Source organism: Oncorhynchus keta, chromosome 34, assembly GCF_023373465.1.
Source record: "Oncorhynchus keta strain PuntledgeMale-10-30-2019 chromosome 34, Oket_V2, whole genome shotgun sequence".
Classification (NCBI taxonomy): domain Eukaryota; kingdom Metazoa; phylum Chordata; class Actinopteri; order Salmoniformes; family Salmonidae; genus Oncorhynchus; species Oncorhynchus keta.
Genome location: NC_068454.1, coordinates 57346531 through 57372640, shown reverse-complemented (window position 1 = coordinate 57372640; position 26110 = coordinate 57346531). Strand labels below are relative to the sequence as shown.

Genomic DNA, 26110 nt, shown 5'->3' with positions numbered 1-26110 from the left:
TTGTTATAAAATGGCAGTTGACAGGGCTTAAACGGAAGGTATTACATGTTGTCATTCAGCCTTCCAAGTCTTCGATGCGGTTGGAATTTTGAAGTAGCTGAACCATTCGTTTTCACTGAAAGTGTAACTTTTACCCCTGTAGCATTTGTGCTTAAGAGAGGGAGGGATATGAAACACTTCTGTGCAGTATTGTGCAACTTGAACATTCCGTTTGACTTGAGCTTGATTAAACTTTAGTTACACAGACTTTCTGTTTTCAACTATTTTCTGGAAAACCCAGAGTTAACCACATGTGTTACCTTATATCTGAACCTACCAGCCAGTGCTATATTAGCTCATAACTCTTTGGGACAAAAATTGAAATGAGATGCTGATGTTGACATAACATGCGGTCCTTTGCATAGCTGTGGGAAGAGTGCATCGCTGTGAGTTAGGGGTGCTAGACAGGAGGACAATTAAAAAATTTTTTTTTTAAATTAGTAATGCATTGCATGAATCTATAATGACATTCTATCTGAGCACACACATTTTTGGGATTTCCATGCATGGGGATTTCCATGCATGGGGATTTTCAGCGATTTTTTAAAAGCAGGGTAAGGAACAAATGGGCCTTTTATAAACACAATTCATGCACTCTATGTCATTTACATGATAGAAGACATTAACAGAATCTTTCTTAATACCACACATATGGCCGAACGCAAGCTACTGCGCAATTCACTATTCAGGTAGGATGCAGTTTTGGAACGGAATGATTTTTTCTTAGTATTTATAATAATTTGTTTTATCATTATTATTATTATTGTATATCATGGTTATTATTGTAGGCCTATTTATTGTAAAACATGCCTTGTTTCATTCTGCTGCGACATTTTCTTTGGCTAAATTATGTTTGGATCTGTCTTTTGAATTGTGTGTTCTGTATTTAGTTTAGGATAGGTTTTAAGTAGGCCTGTCGTAAAATAAATATCATTAGCCTATTGTTGTCATGTGTTGGGTACGGTAGGCACTAGCCTTTATTGGTAATTGCTGCAATATATTGTAGCCTGTTCAAAACCAGTTCGCAAGTGTTTTATTTCATTATGTTGAGCCATTTTCCTTGGCCAAATGAAGTTCCAACTGTAATGTTCTGGTTGCTTAGATATAATATCCTGCTCGTATTTTCCCTATAAACAATGGATTGATATACTTTTGATATTACCTTAATAACGTTGAAAAACCTTTGTGAAGGTTTAGTGGGTGTGGCCATTAGCCTGTTATACTGCATGTCTATGATATGAAAGCAGTGCACACTGGCACTCCAACTGACTCTGACAGTTAAACTTGAGGAACAATGTTTTAGGCCTACCAGGTTTACGCCTATAATCTAACAATATAATGCTTATCTTTACAAAAAAAATGTTTTTTAACGAATTTGCCTCCTTCTGTATGCCTATAACTGTATAGCAGCCGCCGTGTCGGCATCAAGTAATTGTCTCTGGCCCCCTCCCAGTTAGGGGGAGTGATGAGCTCTACAGCAAAGTCTCACAACTCAATCGCTGGTTGAAAACTGTTTTCTGCCCCTCAAATAGAATTTGTAGATAATTGGCCCTCTTTCTGGGACTCACCCACAAACATGACAAACAGGACTCCATCCTAGCTGAGGAGTGAAGGACTCCATCCTAGCTGGAGGGATGCTCTCATCTTATCTACCAACACAGCAGGGCTCTAACTCCTCTAGAGCCACAATGAAATAGGGTGCAGGCCAGGCAGCAGGCTGTTAGCCAGCCTGCCAGCTTAGTGGAGTCTGCCACAAGCACAGTCAGTGTAGTCAGCTCAGCTATCCCCATTGAGACTGTGTCTGTGCCTCGACCTAGGTTGGGCAAAACTTAACATGGAGGTGTTCGCCTTAGCAATCTCACTAGGATAAAGACCTCCTCCATTCCTGCCATTATTGAAAGAGAATAGGGCTACTTAATGTTAGATCCCTCACTTCAAAGGCAGTTATAGTCAATGAACGAATCACTGATCATAATCTTGATGTGATTGGCCTGACTGAAACATGGCTTAAGCCTGATGAATTTACGGTGTTAAATGAGGCCTCACCTCCTGGTTACACTAGTGACCATATCCCCCGTGCATCCATCAAAGGCGGAGGTGTTGCATTTACGATAGCACATTTCAATTTACAAAAAAAAAAATGTTTTCATCTTTTGAGCTTCTAGTCGTGAAATCTATGCAACCTACTCAATCACTTTTTATAGCTACTGATTACAGGCCTCCTGGGCCATATACAGCGTTCCTCACTGAGTTCCCTGAATTCCTATCGGACCTTGTAGTCATAGCAGATAATATTCTAACGTTTGGGGATTTTAATATTCACATGGAAAAGTCCACAGACCCACTCCAAAAGGCTTTCGGAGCCATCATCGACTCAGTGGGTTTTGTCCAACATGTGTCTGGACCTACTCACTGTCAAGGTCATACTCTGGACCTTAATGTTTTTCCTCATAATCCTGGACTATCGGACCACCATTTTATTACGTTTGCAATCGCAACAAATAATCTGCTCAGACCCCAACCAAGGAGTATCAAAAATCATGCTATAAATTCTCAGACAACCCAAAGATTCCTTGAGGCCCTTCCAGACTCCCTCTGCCTACCCAAGTACGTCAGAGGACAAAAATCAGTTAACCACCAACTCAGAAACTCAATTTAACCTTGCGCAATACCCAAGATGCAGTTGCACCCCTAAAAACTAAAAACATTTGTCATAAGAAACTAGCTCCCTGGTATACAGAAAATACCCAAGCTCTGAAGCAAGCTTCCAGAAAATTGGAACGGAAATGGTTCCACACCAAACTGGAAGTCTTCCGACTAGCTTGGAAAGACAGTACCGTGCAGTATTGAAGAGCCCTCACTGCTGCTCAATCATCCCATTTTTTCAACTTAATTGAGGAAAATAAGAACAGTCTGAAATTTATTTTTGATACTGTCACAAAGCTAACTGAAAAGCAGCATTCCCCAAGAGAGGATGGCTTTCACTTCAGCAGTCATAAATTCATGAACTTCTTTGAGGAAAAGATCATGATCATTAGAAAGCAAATCACGGACTCCTCTTTGATTCTGCGTATTCCTCCAAAGCTCAGTTGTCCTGAGTCTGCACAACTCTGCCAGGACCTAGGATCAAGAGAGACGCTCAATTGTTTTAGTACTATACCTCTTGACACAATAATGAAAATAATCATGGCCTCTAAACCTTCAAGCTGCATACTGGACCCTATTCCAACTGAACTACTGAAAGAGCTGCTTCCTGTGCTTGACCCTCCTATGTTGAACATAATAAACGGCTCTCTATCCACCGGATGTGTACCAAACTCACTAAAAGTGGCAGTAATAAAGCCTCTCTTGAAAAAGCCAAACCTTGACCCAGAAAATATAAAAAACCTTTATCGAATCTTCCATTACTCTCAAAAATTGTAGGAAAAGCTGTTGCAACTCACTTCCTTCCTGAAGACAAACAATGTATACGAAATGCTTCAGTTTGGTTTTAGACCCCATCATATCACTGAGACTGCACTTGTGGAGGTGGTAAATGACCTTTTAATGGCGTCAGACCGAGGCTCTGCATCTGTCCTCGTGCTCCTAGACCTTCGTGCTGCTTTTGATACCATCGATCACCACATTCTTTTGAAGAGATTGGAAACCCAAATTGGTCTACACGGACAAGTTCTGGCCTGGTTTAGATCTTATCTGTCGAAAATCTATCAGTTTGTCTCTGTGAATGGTTTGTCCTCTGACAAATCAACTGTAAATGTTGGTGTTCCCTAAGGTTCCGTTTTAGGACCACTATTGTTTTCACTATATACTGTATTTTACCTCTTGGGGATGTCATTCGAAAAACATAAATGTAAACTTTCCCTGCAGATGACACACAGCTGAACATTTCAATGAAACATGGTGAAGCCCCAAAATTGCCCTCACTAGAAGCCTGTGTTTCAGACATAAGGAACTGGATGTTGTGTTGTTATGTGTTAATAACATTTAGACTACGTTACCCAGCAGGCTATGCGGGAGGCGGAGGGTTAAAGAATGCCTTGCATGGCTAAACATGGAGTTTTCTAGCTGAAGTATATGTTCATTAAAAGTAGTTAAACCTACGCCCCAGTTTGTCATTGTATAAGGAACAAACATAACTTGGTGTCAGATTGGTAGGCGCTATGACGAGACAGAGAAAAGAAAGGAGTAACTCTGCAAATTTCCACGACAAAAATGGAACATTCTACTACAAGTCAAGTGACATGAGTAGTCGAAGATGCTAGCTTGCAAGAGCGAGGGCAACGAGCCGCGAGTTGATGAACAGCATACTGAAGTAAGTGAAATTGACACTTCCTGTTCTCCGTCATGGATAGGTTTAGTCCTCCTACTCCTATGCAGTTAAAAGGCAATTTAGCTGACAATTGGAAACGTTTCAAGCAGAGATTCAATATCTACCTAGCAGCCAGTGGTGCAGGGGGAGATGATGACAAATTGAAAGCTTCCATTTTTCTGCATGTTATTGGAGAGGATGCATTGGACATTTACAATAGCTTTCAGCAAGATGAGGCAAGATGAGGCAAACTTGACATTGACGGTGCTAATGGCTAAATTTGAGGAGTACTTTGTACCAAGCCAGAACGTCACGTTTGAGAGGTACACGTTTTTCTCACATGATCAGAAACATGGAATCAGTTTTGACCAGTATTTGGCTGAGCTGAACACACTGAGCAAAACGTGTGAATTTGAAAATCTGAAAGACTCACTAGTGAAAGACAGGATAGTCTGTGGCATACTTGATAATGGACTCAAGGGAGATTGCTGCGTGAGAAAGATTTAACTTTGGACAAAGCAGTGAATATGTGTCAAGCAGCTGAAACCACCAGAGCACAAGCTAAAGATCTGTGCAGGGAAGAGACATCCGTGTATGCAATAGAAAGAGAGGAGCAATACACACAACGCCTTACAAAACAAAAACAAGCAAAAGAGAGAACTCATAACATTACATGTGGAAAATGTGGATTTATCCACAAGCCAAAAAAATGCATATGGCAAATCGTGTAACAACTGTGGGAAAAATAATCATTTCTCAAAATGCTGCAAAGCTGAGGCTACAAAGAAAAAGGTTCACACAGTCGAGGAGATGGAAGAATTCTTTGTTGATTCTGTGGAAATATGCATTGCAGTAAATGCTGAATGGATTGTGCCATTGACTGTGAAGGAAACTATAATACTATTCAAGCTTGATACTGGAGCACAGGTAAACCTGTTATCGCTGGATGACTACAAAACACTGAAGGTGAAGAGCAAAATAAACCCGGTGAAAATGAGGGTTACTGGTTATACTGGGGAGAACGTACCAGTCAAAAGGTAGCTGCATAGTAACTTTACAGCACAAAGGAAAACAGTTCAGAGCACAGCTGCTGATTGTGGAAAAGAGTGTACAGCCTATTCTAGGAATCAATGCATGTGAAAAGCTCGATTTGTTGAAAAGAGTGTATGTAGTGACATCACAGACTGAAAATGACCAAGAATCACAACTGGCTGAGTATGAGGATGTGTTCGAGGGTCTTGGATGTTTACCAGGAAAACACAAAATATGTACTGATTACAAAATTACTCCTGTTGTGCATGCATGCGGAAAAGTTCCATTTGCTCTGAGGAAAAAGCTCAAAGAGGAACTCGGACGCATGGAAAAGATGGACGTCATCACAAAAATGGATGAACCTACAGACCGGGTAAGTTCACTGGTTATTTTGGTGAAAAAGAACAGAGATCTCAGGATACGTCTAGACCTGAGAGATCTCAACAAAGCATTCAAGAGAGAGCATTTCAAGTTGCCAACCAGAGAAGAGATAATGTTGCAGTTTGCTGGTGCAAAGTGGTTCAGTAAGCTTGTTGCCTCATCAGGATTCTGGCAAATGAAGCTAGATGATGCAAGCTCAAAGCTATGCACATTCAACACACCTGAGGGCAGGTACAGATTTCTTTGTCTACCGTATGGGATTCTCTCAGTGCCAGAGGTCTACCATAAGACAATCCACATGATCTTCAAGCACATTCCAGGAGTGGAGACTATGATGGATGACATCATCATCTGGGGGTCCACAAAAGAAGAACACGATGCGAGAGTGAGATAAGTGCTGGACCTGCCACGGAAAGTAAACCTAAAACTAAACAAGGACAAATGAGAGTTTGGTGTGAAAACACCTTCGTGGGAGACGTACTTTCAGAGGACGGAGTCAAACCAGACCCGAAGAAAACATCAGCCATCAACAACATGGAGCACCTGAAGAACTAGGACGATGTGAGACGTTCATGGGCATGATCACCTACCTTGCAAAGTTCATACCTCAACTGTCAGCACAGTCCGCCCCACTCAGATGTCTTCTGGAACAGGAAAATGAATGGGAATGGTCCCATGAACAGGAAAACTGCTTCCAAAACCTAAAGAAGACAATCACAGAAGAGCCAGTGGTTCTATTGATCAGGTTCTATGATCCAGAGAAAAGCTCAAGGATTTCTGCAGACGCGTCACAGTTTGGCCTGGGAGCAGTTCTTCTGGAACAGCATGACGACACATGGCAACCCGTCGCTTATGCGTCCAGAGCCTTGACAGGCCCAGAGACAAGGTATGCACAAATATTAGAAAGAACTACTGGCAAGCACATACGCATGTGAAAGGTTTCACCAATACGTCTACGGACGAGACTTCAAAGTAGAAACCGACCACACAAACCATTGGTGTCAATCATGTGTAAGCCACTGAATGATTGTCCAATGAGAATCCAGAGAATGTTGATCAGACTGCAAAAGTATGATGTGAAGATGATCTATACCCCGGGAAAGTTCATGTTCGCCGCCGACACTCTTTCTCAAGCAGTCGACAAGAAGGAGAGCTTCGACACACAGAAAAACACTGAGATTCAGGCCTACGTCGACATGATCGTAGCATCACTTCCTGTGTCTTCTGAGAGAATGGAGCAGATCAAAAGAGAGACTGAAGCTGACCAAACAATGACAGAGTTGAAAGAAACAACACTGATAGGGTGGCCTGCACAGAAAAACAACTGGCCAAGGAGATTACAGGATTACTGGATGTGCAGAACAGAGCTCATCGTTGTGGATGACATAGTGTTCAAAGGCAACAAGATTGTCATTCCCATGACACTACGCAAAGAAATGCTACAGAAAATACACGAGGGCCACTGGAGGAAGAATGCATACGACGAGCACGAGAAGTAATGTACTGGCCAAGAATGAACCAGGAAATCAGCCAGACCACTGCTTCATGTGAACTGTGTTTGACCTACAGGCCAAAGCAGTAAGCAGAGCAGCTAATGCCTCATCCAATACCCAGCAGACCCTACTACAAAGTTGGAGTTGACCTTTTCGACTGCAATGGCAAAAGTCACATTGTTGTTACCGACTTCTACTCAAACTACCCTGAAGTAGCAACACTGCAAACTACCTCCAGCAAAGCTGTAATCACCTACCCGAAATCAGTCTTTGCAAGACACGTGGTTGTGTCTGAACTGTACTCGGACAAAGGCCCGCAGTTCTCAAGTTCCGAATTCCGATTGTTCGCTAACGACTGGGGATTCCGACACAACACCTCCAGCCCCAACTACCCAAGGTCCAATGGCTTGGCAGAGAGTTCAGTCAAAATTGTCAGAGGTCTGATGAAAAAGGCACAAGATGGAAAGGAGGATTTCCTGAAAAATCTGATGATCTACCGCAGCGCACCACTGCAGAATGGACTTTCACCTGCACAAATGTTGATGGGACTTCACATCAGAACCAACCTACCAATCCATGAGGACTTGCTAACACCCAGAGGTGCTCAAAGTCAAACTCGCAAACAGAAAGACAAACAAAACAGCAACACGACAAAAGTGCAAGACACTTACCTGAACTGAAACCTGGAGACCATGTACGACTCTGAGACATCACTACAGGAACCTGTATGCAGCACGGGTGTGTGCAGAGAGAAGTTGCACCGCGATCCTATGAGATCCAAACAAAGCATGGATCACAACTGAGACGAAACAGAGTGGATCTAAGGCTTCAGTCATTCACTCAAGGGACTGAGGATCATCAGGAGGATACTGCTGAAGCGTCAAATGCCTTTAGAAATGGACAATTGAGTCAGAACACTGACAATGAATGCTGTCCAACTATTTCAGGAAGCACTTCAGCAGAACGACCAAAAAGGACTGTCAGAGCCCCTGCATGGCTTATTGAGAATTGCTAAAAAAAATATTTAAAAAAGGGGCACCTGGACTGAATTTTTTGTTAATTTGAAAAGTTATAGGGCCACAATTGAGTTTTGTTGGACAGACCATGTTTAGTTGAAAAAAAAAATTTATTTTGAAGGAAAAACAATTTGGGGAAAGACGTGTGTTATTGAAAATTGCATGTTATAGCTGGTTGAGTAAACAAATGTGATGTGACATGTGTAGTTACATAGAAATGTAGTTTTCTTTTAAAGGAAAGAAGATGTTGTTATGTGTTGTTATTTTTTAATAACATTTAGACTACGTTACCCAGCAGGCTATGCGGGAGGAGAAGGGTTAAAGAATGCCTTGCATGGCTAAACATGGAGTTTTCTAGCTGAAGTACATGTTCATTAAAAGTAGTTAAACCTACGTCCTGCAAACTTTCTACTTTTAAACTCGGACAAAACAGAGATGCTTGTTCTAGGTCCCAAGAAACAAAGAGATCTTCTGTTGAATCTGACAATTAATCTTGATGGTTGTACAGTCGTCTCAAATAAAACTGTGAAGGACCTTGGCGTTACTCTGGACCTTGATCTCTCTTTTGATGAACATATCAAGACTGTTTCAAGGACAGCTTTTTTCCATCTACGTAACATTGCAAAAATCAGAAACTTTCTGTCCAAAAATGATGCAGAAATATGAATCCATGCTTTTGTTACTTCTAGGTTAGACTACTGCAATGCTCTACTTTCCGGCTACCCAGATAAAGCACTAAATAAACTTCAGTTAGTGCGAAATACGGCTGCTAGAATCCTGACTAGAACCAAGAAATGTTATCATATTACTCCAGCCTCGCTCGCCTCCCAACACTGGCTTCCTGTTAAGGCAAGGACTGATTTAAAGGTTTTAATGCTAACCTACAGAGCATTACATGGGCTTGCTCCTACCTATCTCTCTGATTTGGTCCTGCCGTACATACCTACACGTACGCTACGGTCACAAGACGCAGGCCTCCTAATTGTCTCTAGAATTTCTAAGCAAACAGCTGGAGGCAGGGCTTTCTCCTATAGAGCTCCATTTTTATGGAATGGTCTGCCCACCCATGTGAGAGACGCAGACTCGGTCTCAACCTTTAATTCTTTACTGAAGACTCATCTCTTCAGTGGGTCCTATGATTGAGTGTAGTCTGGCCCAGGAGTGTGAAGGTGAACAGAAAGGCTCTGGAGCAACGAACCGCCCTTGCTGTCTCTGCCTGGCCGGGAACCAGTCAACATTTGTTTTCACATCAATATTAAACTGTCTACTTAAACAATATTTATAACAATGACCAGACAAACATAACCCTACATTGCAGTAGATGCTTAGAGGGGGACCCTCTCTCCACTGGGATTCTCTGCCTCTAACCCTATTACAGGGGCTGAGTCACTGGCTTACTGGTGCTCTTCCATGCGGTCCCTAGGAGGGGTGCGTCACTTGAGTGGGTTGAGTCACTGAAGTGATCTTCCTGTCTGGGTTGGCACCCCCGCTTGGGTTGTGCCGTGGCGGAGATCTTTGTGGGCTATACTCGGCCTTGTCTCAGGATGGTAAGTTGGTGGTTGAAGGTATTCCTCTTGTGGTGTGGGGGCTGTGCTTTGGCAAAGAGGGTGGGGTTATATCCTGCCTGTTTGGCCCTGTCTGGGGGTATCATCAGATGGGGCCACAGTGTCTCCTGACCCCGCCTGTCTCAGCCTCCAGTATTTCTGCTGCAGTAGTTTATGTGTCGGGGGGCTAGGGTCAGTTTGTTTTATCTGGAGTACTTCTCCTGTCTTATCCGGTGAACTGTGTGAATTTAAGTATGCTCTCTCTAATTCTCTCTTCCGGAGGACCTGAGCCCTAGGACCATGCCTCGGGACTACCTGGCATGATGACTCCTTGCTGTCCCCAGTCCACCTAGCCGTGCTGCTGCTTCAGTTTCAACTGTTCTGCCTGCGGCTATGGAACCCTGACCTGTTCACCGGACGTGCTACCTGTCCCAGACCTGCTGTTTTCAACTCTCTAGAGACAGCAGGAGCGGTAGAGATACTCTTAATGATCGGCTATGAAAAGCCAACTGACATTTACTCCTGAGGTGCTGACTTGCTGCACCCTCAACAACTACTGTGATTATTATTATTTGACCATGCTGGTCATTTAGGAACATTTGAACATCTTGGCCATGTTTTGTTATAATCTCCACCCGGCACAGCCAGAAGAGGACTGGCCACCCCTCAAAGCCTGGTTCCTGTCTAGGTTTCTTCCTAGGTTTTGGCCTTTCTTGGGAGTTTTTCCTAGCCACCGTGCTTCTACACCTGCATTGCTTGCTGTTTGGGGTTTTAAGCTGGGTTTCTGTACAGCACTTTGAGATATCAGATGATGTAAGAAGGGCTATATAAATTGATTTGATGGCAGACTTCAGTGTGTCACACACTACTTTGCAATGAGCTGGAGGCAGCATGCATTTTGAAAACATATTTGAATCCTGAATGTTTTACTACCTATTACGAGGTATGTTTTACCTCGCTTCAAAGGTGCCTTGGCAAAGTATCCGTGGAGGCAAATATTTTCTAAAGACTTCCAATTGCTATTGAAACCAGTAGCCTATTTCTCTCATGTTCTATTGGTTTTCAACCTTCTTTCATTGTCCGGTAGCCAAATGCACAATCCTATTAGTCATATTAGCAACCCATAGTTGTTGCATTATTAGATTTCCCCTCTCTAAATTTCTAAAGGACATTTTCATCTGTCACTTTGACTATGGTGTTTTCCATTAATTGTATTATGAAACCAACATTTTTGCGTAGCCTATGGCCTTGTGCGCATTGCTAAGCTTATAATTTTAAGCTAAACGTTCTGGTCTGTTGCATCAGACTCGTTGCTTTTTTTAAATGTAGCCTAGGCCCACTGGTTGTATGAATTTGGGATCTACGTCCCACAATTGTCCCAGGGTCTGTTTGAAATAGGATGTTCCTTTCTCAACAAGCTGAACAATAGAATAGTTCAACTGTTCTACTATGAGAAATAGTATATTGACATTGGTAACGAACAGCAGAATCACTAGCCTGCCTTGTTGGCTTAGGAAAAGTAAATGTAGTCTAACATTTTCAAAGTGCACATCGAAATTCAGTAAGAAGGACGCACTTCATTGCATCCTCACTTGCATGTTCTGTTAGGATGAATGCTATAATCTAAATGTGATTTCTGTCATTCTGAGAACCACGTCCTAATCAGATTAAGCACTCAATGGATGGTCCAGTAAATTTCTCAGATGTCTGGTAAGTGAAAATGCTGCCTGTCCCTGGTCCGGAGCCATATGAATACAGTACACTGTCAAAATATACAGTGCCTTCGGAAAGTATTCAGACCCCTTCACTTTTTCCACATTTTGTTATGTTACAGCCTTATTCTAAAATGTATTAAATAAAAACAATTCCTCAGCAATTTTACACACCACATAATATAGAATTTGTCATGCCCTGACCTTAGAGAGCCTGTTAATTTCTCTATTTGGTTAGGTCAGGGTGTGATTCTAGTTTTGGGGTATTCCAGTTTTCTATTTCTTTGTTGGCCGGGTATGGTTCCCAATCAGAGGCAGCTGTCTATTGTTGTCTCTGATTGGGAATCATACTTAGGCAGCCTGTTTATCTTTTGTTGTTTTTTGGTGTTCATCTAAAATAAAGAAAGATGTACACTTTGGTTCCGACGGCGTACGTAACAGAATTTAATGTTTTAAATATGAATATTTGACCTAATAGGAGTACTTGTTCAGCACAGTCTCAAAAGTGCAAACTATCACATTAGGTCCTTTGTACTGGGTAAGCTAAGTCAAGCTCACTTGAGTATTTGAGTTAGGCCTAGATTCAATCAGATCCACCTTAGCCCGAGGTAACCAATAAAATGCATAGCATATTTTAGTTTTTGACAATGTCAGAGGTGTAACTGCGTTAAACTGTCAAATCGGTAAGTGGCTGTTTTTCACAGCAACCTAGGGTGTTGTGGATGGGCTTGAGGAAGGAGTAAATCGTGAGCTACGGCTTCAAACAGCTCCAGTTCAATCCCAGTACTAGTTCATATTTGGCTGTTTAGAAGTTTGAAATCGGGGAGTCTGGAGCTTGTGTTGTGCATTGAAGTATAACATTTGAGTGTTAACAGAGAAATGTTTGCGAATTCAGGTGGAATTGAATGTGAAGAATCTAACAACAGCAATGCAGATCTTCACTTAACTATGCAAGTCAGTTAAGAACAAATTCTTATCTACTATGTCGGCCTACACCAGCCAAACCCGGACAACTCTGGGCCAATTGTGCACCACCCTATGGGACTCCCATAGGGAGGGTAGTGATGCCTCTAGAAGTGAAACGCAGTGCCTTAGACCGCTGCGCCACTCGGGAAGATGATGGATATTGATGACAACATGTCATCAAGCCCAGAAAAAAGTATGAAGTTGGTTTTAAATGTTCAGGTATCACTGCAAATCCATACACACACACACTTTTAATAACAGGTGAGAGTACTGTGGTACATGTTATTTTTAATGATCAATTGAGAAAGTGATGAAAGAGTTGTTGGGGCTGGGGCTGCTGTGTGTTTTCCTACTGGCTGGGATCATAGGCCTGTGTGTCTACTGTAAGTTTAGAATGTTGACTGACACTTTTGTAATCTTCAGTGGTGTGATAGCGAAAAGTTAATCAAACACATGTAACTTTTACAGAAGGAGTCATTGGACATCACGAATCAACCGAGAGAGATCAAAAGGCCAGTTGCAGCATTCTGACTAAAGGAGAGCGGCAACCGACCAGTTATAATAAACTGACTAAAGAGCGAGACCAGCTACAGACCAGTTATCACAGCCTGACTAAAGAGAGACCAGCTACGGACCAAAAATGCCAACCTGACAAAAGGTGTAACCCAGCTAGAGACCGATTAGAACACCATGACTAAAGAGAGAGACCAGTAACAGACCAGTTAGAACAATCTGACTAAAAAGAGAAACCAGATACAGAATAGTCTCAACACAAGAAGTAGGGAGAGAGACCAGCAACAGAATAGTCTAAGTACCAGGACTACAGAGAGGGACCAGTTACAGAATAGTTTCAACTCAAGGACCACAGAGAGAGATCAATCAAATACTAGTATGACAGCCCCGGACTAAGGAGAGAGACGAGTTGCAGAATAATCTCACCACTAAAACTAGAAAGAGAGACCAGCTACAGAATAGTCTAAATAACAGGACCATGAGGGAGACCAACTACAGAATAGCCTCAACTCAAGGACTCGGGAGAGAGACCAGTTGCTGAATAGTCTCAATATCAGGACCACAGTAAGAGACCAGTTGCAGAATATACTCAATACCCAGACTAGGCAGAGAGACCAGTTTCAGAATAGTCTCAATATCAGGACCACAGTAAGAGACCAGTTGCAGAATATACTCAATACCCAGACTAGGCAGAGAGACCAGTTGCAGAATAGTCTCAATATCAGGACCACAGAGACCAGTTGCAGAATAGACTCAATACCCAGACTAGGCAGAGAGACCAGTTGCAGAATAGTTTCAACACCCAGACTAGGGAGAGAGACCAGCTAGAGTGAGACAAGAAGTCTTTATTGGTCAAAGGTGTCTCTGTATCTGTTTACATGTCATGTACAAATGGCTAATTTAAAATACACTGAAGAAAGTAACCAAAAACATACATTCTTAAGTTATTAGTTCTCTGTCTGGGATAACTTGATACTTAATTGCTTTCTTGATAATTCTAGTATCAAAAGATTGTGACTAAAAGAAGGAAATGTAAAATCTTGTATGTGCTGTATTCTGTCTGTGTGAGTAATGGCTAAATGTTACAAATTCCCGAGTATTTGTTTTCTGTTTTGTACATTTCTTGTATCCTGTTTAGGGCTGTTGTGGTGACCGTATTACCGCCACACTGCCGGTAACGAGTCATGAAGGCAGTCAAATTCCACATGACGTTTAGTCAATCATGAAGGCAGTCAAATTTCACATCAAAGTTTAGCCAAGTAATTAGGCTTCTCCAAGCTCTGATGCTGCTGGTAATTAGTAGCCTATCAAACTTGCTAACTGCCTGGTACTCACAGTCTATTGTCCCTCTAATCACTCTGACAATGCACATTTATTAAACAAATCGAATCAAACACTTCATGAGAGCCCATGAGCTCATGTTGCGCAACATTTCTATAGGCTATGCAGTTGCGGGAGAAAGAGTGATGGCCGTTAATAAAAAGAGGATGATCCCATCAGCTTTCTATAGGCTAGGGCTAGGCCTACTATATTGATTTCTCAACGTTCCTAACATTACGCAAATTGCTTATATTTGCAACAGGAGTATAGGCTACCTGGCAGACATGAAAATACATCACAGGGAAAAGTGTCCTTCATTCGATATTTAAGTGTATAGATGACATGTATTCTTTCCTGCTGCCCCTGTTTCGATACAGGTGCAGGACAATGGTCCATTCTAAGTCAAATCAATTGTAACATAATAATTAGTATATGTTAACACAAGATTAAATCAAGAATAGTCTGATGGGTGACAATATTAGCCTATCACTTTATGATATATTTTCACTGAAAATGAATGATGCCCAGCATAAGAAACAATGCCTTTTGTGACTAGTCGCACATCTCATTGAGCCTAGACCATAGGCCTATATGTTAATAATAAGGTTTGTGTCACAACTAACATGGCCAAATAACTTTTTTTTTTTTAAATGAATCACATTAATTAAGGGGTGTAAAGTCTAACTGGCATATATATATATAAGCAGCGCGTGAATTTCAAGTTTGGGAAAGATCATTTTATAATGTGAAGAAATAGCCTTCCGCCACATTGTTTAAACATGTTTTTTGATGCTAGTGGTTGTATTCATTTGGGATCTACCGCATTCCTCAACTGTCCCAGACTGTTTAGAATTTATAGGTTGACTTTTGTACTATGGGGGACAGTAGACATAGTGCTTTTGTTGGGCCTACTCATCTTGTTAACTGACGAAAAGTAAACGTGGTCAGTTCCTCCAATATGCACCTTGGAATTGGAGGTGCATATTGTTGCGTGCCCGATATATCTGTCTTAATTAACTTGTAGCCCATGTGGGAGTGGGAGAAGCAATCCGCAACACACTCAGGGAGAAGGGCACAATGCAGCACTCTGGGCTGAAAAAGGCATGGATTTTTTTAGGGTGCTTTACGGCCACAAAGGGGATGCCACTGTGAAATTCGAGGCATTATCAAATGCTGGTCAAATTGTGAATGAGAGACAAATTGGAGCATTTACAGCCAGCACGAAAAAAAAAGCTCATGCCTTTCATCATGCTGCCTTACAATGTATAACAAATGTAAACATATAGCCCATTGTAGAACAACTAAAGTTACATCAATAGTGTGCACATACGGCTATTCTGTGTTGAGCGGTTAACAAAGAAATTGGTACTCCAATAAGCTTATTAATTACATAATTTTTTTTATTTCACCATTATTTAACCAGGTAGGCCAGTTCAGAACAAGTTCTTATTTACAACTGCAACCTGGCCAAGATAAAGCAAAGAGACAATAAAACAACGACACACGTGGGATGAACAAAAGTAGTCAATAACAAAATAGAAAAAAATATATATACAGTGTGTGCAAATTGAGTAAGAAGGTAGGCAATAAATAGGCCATAGTAGCGAAGTAATTACAATTTAGTGAATTAACACTGGAGTGATAGATGTTCAAGTAGAAATACTGATGTGCAAAAGAGCAAAAAAAGTAAATAAAAACAATGTGGGGAAGAGGTAGGTAGTTGGATGGGCTATTTATAGATGGGCTGTGTACAGGTGCATGCGATCGATAAGCTGCCCTGAGAGCTGATGCTTAAAGTTAGTGAGGGAGATATAAGTCTCCAACTTCAGCGATTTTTGCAATTCGTTCCAGTCATTGGCAGCAGAGAACTGGAAGGAAAGGCGGCCAAATAGGCGTTGGCTTTGGGGGATGACCAGTGAGACATACCTGCTGGAGCGTGTGCTACGGGTGAGTATTGCTATAGTGACAAGTGAGCTGAGATAAGAGCATGCATTTAGTTTTACTAGCATTTAAGAGTAGTTGGAGGCCACGGAAGGAGTGTTGTATGGCATTGAAGCTTGTTTGAAGGTTAGTTAACTTCTTGACGCACCCATCCCGTTAGCGGGATCATTTGTCAACATCCGCTGAATTGCAGAGCGCCAAATTCAAATTAAATTACTACAAATATTTTGTTTTCATAAAATCTCAAGTGTGATATAGCAAAACACAGCTTAGCTTGTTGTTAATCCACCTGGCGTGTCAGATTTCAAAAAAAGCTTTTAGGCGAAAGCATACCAAGCGTTTATTTAAGGACATCTCTCAGCAGACAAAACATTACACACCTCTAGCAGCAAAGTAGATTGGTCACAAGTAATAAAATGAATCGCATACCTTTGATGATCTTCAGATGTTTTCCCTCACGAGACTCCCAGTTACACAATAAATGTTCCTTTTATTCCATAAAGATTATTTTTATATCCAAAACACCTCCATTTGGTTGGCGCGTTACGTTCAGTAATCTACAGGCTCGAGCGGTCATGACGGGGCAGACGAAAATGTCAAATATTATCCGTAAAGTTCGTAGAAACATGTAAAACATTTTTTTTATAATCAATCCTCAGGTTGTTTTTACAATATATAGTCGATAATATTTCAACCAGACGATAGCTTCTTCTACAGGAGAGAGAGAGAGAGAAAGAAAATGTCTGGTCCACTCTGTTGGTGCATGCAAAACGCTGCTGGCACCCAGCCATCCACTGATGCGATGGGATGTTTCACTCATTTTTCTGAAAAAAGGCTGAAACTATGTCTAAAGACTGTTCACACCATGTGGAAGCCATATCAAAAGGAAAGGAAACATGTTTGGATGAAAAAGGGTTGAGAGCTTTCAGGAAAAACAGCACTTCCTGGTTGGATTTTCCCCAGGGTTTCACATCCAATATCAGTTCTGTTATACTCAGACAATATTTTGACAGTTTTGGAAACTTTAGAGTGTTGTCTATCCTAATCTGACAATTATATGCATATTCTAGATTCTGGGCCTGAGAAATAGGCAGTTTCATTTGTAGATCCCCCATTGGACTGAGGTCGATACCCATAAGTGAGGCTGACCGTGACCCCAAGCTTCTCCAAGAAGGCCCTCCAAACTTGTGATGTGAATTTGGGGTCACGGTTGTAGACGCTGTCCTCCGTCATAATGCCGGAACACCTTCTGGAAGAATGCCTCAGCGACCGGGAGAGCAGTGGAGAGACCAGGAAGAGGGATTAAGCGACAGGACTTGGAAAATCTATCCACTACCACCAGATTGGTGGTGAAACCATCAGAGGGGGGAAGACTGGTTACAAAGTCAATGGATAGATGTGACCAAGGTCGCTGAGGCACGGGAAGTGGCAGGAGCTTCCCTGCTGGAGCATTCTGGGGAAACTTGGTTTGAGCACATACGGAACAGGAGTTGACATACCGAGTGACATCCTGCACCAAGGTGGGCCACCAGTACTTCTCAGCGATGGAGTGGATGGTGCGAGAAATACTTGAATGTCCAGCGAAGACGGCTGTGTGCACAGGTCAGCAGCCGATCCCTTTAACCCTTTGGGAACATAGATGCACTCAGGATGACTATTCCGGGGTGCGGACTTCCTCTCTAGAGCTTGGCAGATGTCCACATCTATGTCCCAAACCACTGGACCCGCGACACAGGAGGATGGGAGCATCGGCCTTGATGTTTTAGAACATGGGCGATAGGTCAGCATGAAGCCTAACCTGGTGAAGAAAAGTGCCCACCTGGTTTGGAGCAGATTCAGTCTCGTCGCTGTTGATATATAGGTTCCGATGGTCGGTGAGAAAAACAAATGGTTCCTTGGCGCCCTCCAGCCACTCCTCGAATGCCAACTTCACCGCCAGGAGCTCCTGATCGCCGATGTCGTAATTCCTCTCTGCGGAAGACAGTTTATTGGAGAAAAAAAAGCACAAGGATACAATTTCAATGGGTTACCCTTTCTTTGTGACAATCTGCCCCCACGCCCACCTCAGATACGTCTACCTCAAAAGGTAGCGTGAGATCTGGGTGTTTTAGCAAGGAGGAGGAGGAGGTGAAACGCCCCTTGAGGAGACGAAAGGCCTCATCGGCTGCTGGAGACCACACCAGCCTACAAGGCCCACCCTTGAGGAGGGAGTTAAGAGGAGCGGCGACTGCGCTGAAGTTCCTGATGAAGTCGGGAAGCAGGTGCAGGCGAAACGTTTAATAAAACAGTATAACCAGAAACGAGACAGTTCCATGTGGCTATACGCCGGTAAACAAGCAGAACACCAACTGGTGAGAAAACATAAGAAAGTGACATATAAAGGGGAGGAAATGATGAGGGTAATGAAGTCCAGGTGTGAATTCTAATGATTAACAGGTGTGCGTAATAATGAGTGCCAGGTGTGCTTCACAATGAATCCCAGGACCGGTGGTTAGTGTTCTGGCGAGGTCGTATGCTGGAGGGGAGGAGCAGGAGAAGATGTAACTACCACGTAAGATTGGTCTTTTCACAGATATCTTGTAATTGACCAATATGAAAGGTTCCACCGTATTGTCTTTTTTATGAGATGTAAAAAATGATAGAACATATAAGAATAAACATGTCCAATAATACTTGTATACCAAATGTATTGTTTGAGGTTAACACTAAAAATGGCAAGCGTGGTGGTTTGGGTTTGATAAAGCACCAGGCCTGCAAGCTGGAGCCAGTTAACTGTCCTACCCTCCCTCCCCCTACCCCACACTGGCGACTTCATAATGACAGAGTTCGTCTGTAGTTGCCCCACCTAAAACATTCTGCTACTTTGGCCTCAGTCCGACCTCTTCCTCCCCAAACCATCTCCCTGAACTTTCATACTTGCCTCCTCTTCGACCCTCAAAAGTCTTGACAGATGCGTTCTTTCCCATTTAAAAAAAGAGACTACGATGAATCTCTGTGTTCAACTCACAAGGGGAACAGATAAAGAGGCAGAGATGGAGACAGAGAGAGAGAGAGATGGGGAGAGAAAGACAGGGAGGGAGTTGGAGAGAGAGTGGGAGAGACGAGGGAGAGGGAGAGACCAGGCCTCACATGCCTGTGTTGACCTGTGTTTTGAACTCTGGCGCCTTGACCATTTAACTCACTTAATTTTACAAGACAGGGACATGACAGATCATTAGCCTGGGAATATAGAATCAAAATAGTTACTATCTCAAACTGTTCAGACTTTACAGATGTTTTCATGAGAAGACCTGTTTCCGGGATGTCTCCTCATCTCACAAACTCTGCTGTATGTCAGCTGTTTTCCACCGCAGAACCAAATGGCCGACAATGGCGGATGGAGTGGATTGAGACTTAACCCATGCAAAAACCTGAAGTCTCTAGCTTATATTATATTATATTAAATATTATACTCATTTCATTTCTGTGCGGATGCGGATGCGGATATAAATAGGAAGTACCTTTGGCAGCCATTACAGATGTGTTATCATTTTCATTAAGATTCTAGCAACTCAACAACTCTTAGGGCAACATATGGGGGCAAAAAAGTATTTAGTCAGCCACCAATTGTGCAAGTTCTCCCACTTAAAAAGATGAGAGGCCTGTAATTTTCATCATAGGTACACTTCAACTATGACAGACAAAATGAGAAGAAAAAAATTCCAGAAAATCACATTGTAGGATTTTTAATGAATTTATTTGCAAATTATGGTGGAAAATAAGTATTTGGTCACCTACAAACAAGCAAGATTTCTGGCTCTCACAGACCTGTAACTTCTTCTTTAAGAGGCTCCTCTGTCCTCCACTCGTTACCTGTATTAATGGCACCTGTTTGAACTTGTTATCAATATAAAATACACCTGTCCACAACCTCAAACAGTCACACTCCAAACTCCACTATGGCCAAGACCAAAGAGCTGTCAAAGGACACCAGAAACAAAATTGTAGACCTGCACCAGGCTGGGAAGACTGAATCTGCAATAGGTAAGCAGCTTGGTTTGAAGAAATCCACTTTGGGAGCAATTATTAGGAAATGGAAGACATACAAGACCACTGATAATCTCCCTCGATCTGGGTCTCCACGCAAGATCTCACCCCGTGGGGTCAAAATGATTACAAGAACGGTGAGCAAAAATCCCAGGACCACACGGGGGACCTAGTGAATGACCTGCAGAGAGCTGGGACCAAAGTAACAAAGCCTACCATCAGTAACACACTACGCCGCCAGGGACTCATATCCTGCAGTGCCAGACGTGTGCCCCTGCTTAAGCCAGTACATGTCCAGGCCCGTCTGAAGTTTGCTAGAGAGCATTTGGATGATCCAGAAGAAGATTGGGAGAATGTCATATGGTCAGATGAAACCAAAATATAAATTTTTGCTAAAACTCAACTCGTCGTGTTTGGAGGACAAAGAATGCTGAGTTGCATCCAAAGAACACCATACCTACTGTGAAGCGTCGGGGTGGAAACATCATGCTTTGGGGCTGTTTTTCTGCAAAGGGACCAGGACGACTGATCCGTGTAAAGGAAAAAATGAATGGGGCCATGTATCGTGAGATTTTGAGTGAAAACCTCCTTCCATCAGCAAGGGCATTGAAGATGAAACGTGGCTGGGTCTTTCAGCATGACAATGATCCCAAACACACCGCCCGGCAACGGGGAGATCTGCATGGAGGAATGGGCCAAAATACCAGCAACAGTGTGTAAAAAACTTTGTGAAGACTTACAGAAAACGTTTGACCTCTGTCATTACCAACAAAGGGTATATAACAAAGTATTGAGGTAAAGTTTTGTTATTGACCAAATACTTATTTTCCACCATCATTTGCAAATAAATTCATAAAAAATCCTACAATGTGATTTTCTGGATTTTCTTTCCTCATTTTTCATAGTTGAAGTGTACCTATGATGAAAATTACAGGCCTGTCTCATCTTTTTAAGTGAGAGAACTTGCACAATTGGTGGCTGACTAAATACTTTGTTGCCCCACTGTATATGTATCCATAGTTTTTGTCAAAAATGCCCAGGCTCAGTAAATTTGGAAGTTTTTTTTTTGATGGACAGTGAAATTTTAACTTAGTCTCCGATTTTTTTAAAAAGCAGTTTTAAGTCAGGACTGAGACTAGACCACTCAGGAACACTCAACCCAACTTGGAAAGCAATTTTGGTGTGTCTTTTGCATAAAAATGTGTGTAATTGAAAAATATAACCATATGCCAGGGTTAGGTTTACAGAATACTTTTTACCTGGGCTTTGCTTCTTTCATATTTGTTTTGATCTCAACAAACTCCCCAGTCTCTGCCGGTGACAAGCATGCCCATAACATGATGCTGCCACCACAATACTTAAAAATACAAAGGGATCAACAAGATTGCATTCACTCAATATTACTGGCCTGTATGACAAAGTGAAAGAAAGAAGTCTGTGTTAAATAATCTATTATGTGTTAAATCATCCATTCTGTTTACAACAAGGCTGTAATACTGCAAATAAAAAAACTACGGGGATGGGTCAAATCCAAGACAAAACAACACAGAGTGAAAATCTCTCTATTTTATGGGTTATTGTGGGTTATTGTGGGTATGCTTGTCATTGGGGCTTGTCATTGGGGCAGCAGGTAGCCTAGTGGTTAGAGCGTTGGGCTAGTAACTGAAAAGTTGCTAGATCGAATCCCCAAGCTGACAAGGTAAATATCTGTCGTTCTGCCCCTGAACAAGGCAGTTAAACCCACTGTTCCTAGGCCGTCATTGTAAATAAGAATTTGTCCTTAACGGACTTGCCTAGTTAAATAAAAATTGGCAGGGACTAGGGAGTTTGTTAAGATCAAATGAAATATGAATGGAGCAAAGCCCAGGTAAAAAGTAAGAGGAAAACTTGCCTCAGTCTTCTGAAACCCAACCCTAGAATGGAGTTTTATTTTTCAGTGAGAAAATTACAGACATTTTACTGCCAAGGACACACCAGAATGTCTTTCCCAGTGGTTTGAATATTGGTTTGAATATAGCTGTGATGCAATGATTCCCAACCAAATTGAATGAGCATGAGAAATGTCAAACATTAGGAATACCTTTCTAATATTGAGTTGAACGCCCTCAATTCGTCGTGGCATGGACTCAACATGGCGTCGAAAGCGTTCCACAGGGCTGCTGGCCCATGTTGACTCCAATGCTTACCACAGTTGTGTCAAGTTGGCTGGATGACCTTTGGGTTGTGGACCATTCTTGATACACACGGGGAACTGTTGAGCATGAAAAACCCAGCAGTGTTGCAGTTCTTGACACAAACCGGTGCTCCTAGCACCTACTACCATACCACATTAAATGGCACTTCAATCCTTTGTCTTTCACATTCACCCTCTGAATGGCACACATACAAAATCCATGTCTCCATTATCTCAATGCTTAAAAATGATTCTTTAACCCATCTCCTCCCCTTCATCTACACTGATTGAAGTGGATTTAACAAGTGACATCAATAAGGGATCGTAGCTTTCACCTGGATTCAACTGGTCAGTATATGTCATGGAAAGAACAGGAGTTCTTAATGTTTTGTATTCTCAGTGTATGTTGCCCTAAGAATTTTGAAAAGGTTCTATAACTTTCTTCCACTTGGAAAATGCAGAGTAGGTTGTCTAGGAAAATAATGTGGAAGTAGTGGATACAGCTCCGGGCGAAGTCATCCCCCAAGCCCCCTCCTCTTAGTTGATGTCCTATACAGTAAATGAGTCACCAAGTCTGAGTCCCTCTACTCTACTGCCTCCACTCAGACAGGAACCCCAGGAAAGGCATGCGGGTGCCTTGTGGCACTCCGGGCTGCAATTTGGTTTACACGTATACAAGCGTTCCTGCCAACAGGAAACCAAGTCAAAGCATGTTTTGAATTCCCAGTTATTCCCAGCTATTCCTGGTCTATGGCAAAGTAAGAAAAAGGAGGATGTTAAAAAAAGAATTACCACAAAATAATTGGTGTTTTTCTTAACACTATACCCTGTTAAATGTTATAGTGGGATTATGATTTAAGATCATGAGGCATTTATACGTACATGATAATCAATGGGTATCATTCATTCAATTGTTTAAAAAACATGGCTATAAATATCAGAGTAAGCCTTTAAGGCTGTGAAACCTTGTGCAATCTGTTAGTTTCGTTCACCTGTGGGCAAACGTCCTTGTTTGTCAAAGGAGGATTTCCTTGCTGATAGAGCTCATTTAGAACAGGGTGTCTTTTGGTCAAGGCGTTCTCATCACGAAACACTAATGGCTTATGAGGGCTAATGCTTGTTTATTAGTAAAAAGCTAAAAGCCTCAGGAAGAGAAAACCCCTCGTGTAGCAAGGCCAATAAAAGAAACTTGGCCAATCAAAGCAACACTTTAACTCGTGCAAATGGCCAATATTGTTACATTTGTGTCTTGGGCCTGAAGGATCGGAAAAGGCCTTGTGATATGAGACTAATAGTCAAACAGATTTCTCTTGACTTGGGATAACACTCACACACACAAAAATGTAAGAAGTTCATTAACCAGCAGACTACTGTAGCTTTACAAACATCTAGCCACCTAGTTATTTTGTCACCCCTCCCATTTCACCCTGCCAATACCCCACCCCAACCAATGAGCACTCCCTTGGGACCAAATCTGCCAATCGGGTGCTAGATAAATCCACATGGTCCCCTCACGAACGTGTCCATGCTCCAATGATATATTGTACTTCCTGGAGCCCCAGCAAGTTTCAAGTCCTTACAAACATCATCCTCCCTATAAAAACACATAACTGCCTCACCCAGTCCTGTAGACACTGTACTGTATATACGCAGACAGAGAACTTACAGACTCACAGCCCGTGGACCTCTGTGCCTCTGTGAACTATCCCACAGATGTGAGCTATAATTACAAGCTCTTAATTCTTTCTGTTGTGAGCTTCTCGTGTCTGTTCCGGGAAAGAGATGAAGAGGTAAAATGTTAACCAAAGGCAACCAAATGCATCAGATGGGGGTTGTATAAATAATAAGGATGCCGGTTTAGACTGTAGACTGTATAAAGGAATACCCCAATACAGATTATAAACTGTATAAAGGAATAGACGCATGCCTTGCCAAAGCCACAGAGAGAAACAATCATCTCACAGGACCAGATCTGGGATAAAATACTATTGACCGTTGGTTTTAGCCTGTGCCAGGTAGACGTGTTTGCACATTTGGGACACTTCTATTGGTTCCTTTGCAAAAAGGCAATTTGAATCAAGCACGGGTAAAGTATTTGAAATGATTTCAAATAGTATTCGAACCCAAGTCTGGATGGATGCGTGCCTCACTACAGCCGAGGAAACCAACAAACACAGCCGTCCACATACTGACATGGAAACTAACTGGCAGCAACAATATGATTCCAACAACAAACAATCTTTTTCCAGTCATCCGCTTCCCACAATTTAATATCTGGACTTGTGCATAGTGTTTACAGTATGAATATTGAACTACCACACAGAAAAATGTGGTCACATTCTAGCATGTATAACATAAATGAATGTAGACTCTACAGCATGTGTGTGCGTGTGTGTGGTTGGGGCATTTGTGTGCGTGTGTGTGTGTGTGTGTGTGTGTGTGTGTGTGTGTGTGTGTGTGTGTATTATGATGACGTAGGACAGATCCATTAGCACCAGTGATCTCCCTTTCATTAAGATGGCCTACAGGAGCATGCTAGAGCAGAGGGGTATAATCAGTATAATGACAGGGTGACACACATACTGATGATAGGCAATGGAGACCAGAGACAGGTTAACAGGCCAGGCCCACTGCACATTTACTGCAGGTTAGCACCAGGTTCAATGCACATTCTTCCCCCAGTGCAGGACCCAACAAGCTCAGGCTGGGAGAGGGAAGAGAGAGGACATGCCAATCCTGAATTTCCTCCACTATTTGTTCTGTCTGTCTATATCACACACACACACACACTGTCGTCTACAATAGTTGTATTCCACACATCTACATGCTAGACAGACAATATGCACATTCTTCTTATTTCAATATTCATACTGTATACACTATAAACAAGTCAAGACATTTGAGATATTTAACCTAAACTGTCTCCATCTCCAATTCCCAAATAATTTGCAAAACTCATACATTTTGGACTTCTGAATCACTCAGATCTCCTCTTAGTGTTTCTTTCAACTTCTGATGGCTGCTGGCTAACTCAATCCCTCATCACTGTGGCCCTCCCCTTCCTCCCTCTCCCTGTGCCTGTAACTGTTGACTCACAGTTAATTCAAATAAACAGACTGAGTTAGTGACATCCTCCTGGGCTGGAGTCATTTCTGCGTGGTGTCTGCTCAGCCATTTGGACTCTACCAGTTCAACGACCCAGGAGTGCTGCTCAAAGGACACCCGCACTAATGACAACAGGAAGCACTGCTTTTCATCACAGTCCATCCACAAGGCAAAGATTGACACTCCACATTAATCAGTGGGGTTTAGACATATGTGTCACGGGATTCTTCTGTTGAAGGAGAGGCGGACCAAAACACAGCGTGGTTATTTAGATACATCTTTAATAAGGATGAAAATAGAACAATATACAAAAACAAGAACCGTGAAAAAACTAAAACAGCCCTATCTGGTGTAACAAACACAAAGACAGGAACAATCACCCACCAAAACTCAACACCAAACAGGCTACCTAAATATGGTTCCCAATCAGAGACAATGACTAGCACCTGCCTCTGATTGAGAACCATATCAGGCCAAACACAGAAACAGACGAACTAGACACACAACATAGAATGCCCACTCAGATCACACCCTGACCAA

General features: G+C 42.2%; 1 protein-coding gene across 1 annotated transcript in view; it reads right to left on the bottom strand.

The window, feature by feature from the left end:
- LOC118367351 (protein eva-1 homolog B-like) overlaps positions 1 to 18237 on the bottom strand; it is a 45275-nt gene extending 27038 nt beyond the window's left edge. Inside the window, exon 1 of the mRNA XM_035750717.2 lies at positions 18086 to 18237. The gene's annotated coding sequence lies outside the window, so the exon portion shown is untranslated. The remainder of the gene's footprint in view (positions 1 to 18085) is intronic.
- Positions 18238 to 26110: the final 7873 nt, after the last annotated feature.